Below are 2,500 nucleotides of genomic sequence, written 5' to 3'. Positions count from 1 at the left end.
GGGAGCCTGGCCGCAGAATTTTTCGAAACTTGCAATGCCATGCGCGCGCACAGCTTGCGCGCAGCGTGCGCACAGCATGCCGGCAGCGTGCGCGCAGCATGCCGGCAGCGTGTGCGCAGCGTGCGCGCTTGGGAGCCTGTCGACAGAATTTTTCGAAACTTGCCATGCCATGCGCGCGCACAGCTTGCGCGCAGCGTGTGCACAGCATGCCGGCAGCGTGCGCACAGCATGCCGGCAGCGTGTGCGCAGCGTGCGCGCTTGGCAGCCTGTCGACAGAATTTTTCGAAACTTGCCATGCCATGCGCGCGCACAGCTTGCGCGCAGCGTGTGCACAGCATGCCGGCAGCGTGCGCACAACATGTCGGCAGCGTGCGCGCTCGGGAGCCTGTCGACAGAATTTTTCGAAACTTGCCATGCCATGCGCGCGCACAGCTTGCGCGCAGCGTGCTGATTCTGTCGACAGCGAGGCTAGCGAAACTTCTCCTGCCATGGCGTGCGCGCAGCGTGCTGACTCTGTCGACAGTGAGGCTAGCGAAATTTGTCTTGCCATGGCGTGCGCGCAGCTTGCGCATTCGGTCGACAGTGAGGCTAGCGAAACTTGTCCTGCCGTGGCCTGCGCGCAGCCTGCGCGCAGCATGCGCGCAGCATGTGCGCAGCATGCCGGCAGCCTAGTTCCAGATTTTTTCAAATGTCGACAGAATTTTTCAAACCTTGTCAAACCCCATTTTTATTGAAATTTCCTCGCACAATAAGCTCCCCATAAGTAGTCTATGATTTTTAGTACCTTCTCCAAGTTACAAAACTAAAAAATTCCTCCCGGATTTGTTTTAATGATTTTTTCAATTTTACGACTTCTAAAAATAATAAAAAATACTTCCCGACTTCAAATATTTATGAAACTTTTTCCCATCAGAGATTGCATGTTTCTTAGTATCCCTGCAAAAAATCACGTCCAAATACCTTGTATTGAATTATTTAGAGCCCATTATGACTCCTCGCGCATAGGTGATGTCTCTTCCTGTCAAAGGGCTAAATGCATAAAATGCTATATAGGGGGGTGTGTGTTGCCTGCATATGCATGGCAGCCCATGCCCTCCTAGCTGCAGCCCCCTTCCCCCACGCCACACCCATGTCATGTTGCCTCGATATGTTGCCTCGATATGTTGCCTCGGTATTATGGGTTTGGTGTCGGGGTCGGGGGGCTGCCACCCATGGCGGTGGTGGCCGGAATCCGGCCGCCGCCACCACGCCGCCGCCATGGGTGAGGGGGAAAAAAAAAGGCGTGGAAAGTTGCGAAATGGGGTTGTCTAGGCTTTTTTTTGGCATGGAAGAGCATGGAGTGCTAGGAACTCCTTCTCAAATGCGCGGGCATGTCGACCACAACCTCATTTCGCAACAACAACCACCCGTGTGGGGTGGCGGTGGGTGGATAGTCGCGGATTGGGGCTTGCCAAGCCAATGTTTTCAAAAAAATTCATCAAAATTAAAAACAAATGTTTTGTTGCCTTCGGATTTGTGGGCGAGCGGTGAGTCGGAGCGGAGCCGGTAAAGTTTAACCTCGGTGTGCACGGTTGTTTTTAGAAACTCAATCCAATGCCGGGGACGTTGAAAGTGACGCTCTTATGAGTTGCAAACCCGCAAGATTTAAAGAACCTTTTCAAAAAAAATTCAAACCAACAAGATTTAAAAACAGAAATTTTCATCAAAATGAAAAACAAATGTTTTGTTGCCTTCGGACTAGTGGGCGAGCGGCGAGTCGGAGCGGAGCCGGTAAAGTTTAACCTCGGTGTGCACGGTTGTTTTTAGAAACTCAATCCAATACCGGGGACGTTGAAAGTGATGCTCTTATGAGTTGCAAACCCACTAGATTTAAAGAACCTTTTCAAAACAATTTCAAACCAACAAGATTTAAACCAACAAAATTAAAAACAAATGTTTCGTTGCAAACAAATTGTGGGCGAGCGGCGAGTCGGAGTGGAGCCGGTAAAGTTTAACCTCGGTGTGCACGGTTGTTTTTAGAAACTCAATCCAATACCGGGGACGTTGAAAGTGACGCTCTTATGAGTTGCAAACCCACAAGATTTTAAAAACTTTTTGAAAATGTTTCTTCTAAATGACACATTTTGATCCTTGGCAAGTGCTCAATCCGTAACTATCCAATCACCGCCACACCACACCGGTCGGGAGTGTGTGAATGGTGTGCTTCCCGGGGTTGGCATAGATAATCTTTCGCATCGACAATCTTTTGCATGCGAGGGAATGTCTATGCCAACCCCGGGAAGCACACCATTCACCCACTAGTTGTGGGCGACGATGGGTTGGCTTCAAATGAATTTTTGCTTGGGGTTGTCCTCGGTATGCTTTTGTGTTGGGAGTACGGCCACCAAACCTTCTCAATGCACGGGTATGTCGAGGATGGCTTTCGGCGGGGTTGATGAAGAAGCTACCCAATTCTCGGCCACACGAACACATGGTGACGATGCGTTGGCTTCAAGTGAGC

Source organism: Prunus avium, unplaced genomic scaffold (assembly GCF_965620075.1).
Source record: "Prunus avium unplaced genomic scaffold, drPruAviu1.hap1.1 HAP1_SCAFFOLD_111, whole genome shotgun sequence".
Classification (NCBI taxonomy): Eukaryota; Viridiplantae; Streptophyta; class Magnoliopsida; order Rosales; family Rosaceae; genus Prunus; species Prunus avium.
This window is presented reverse-complemented; position numbering follows the sequence as displayed.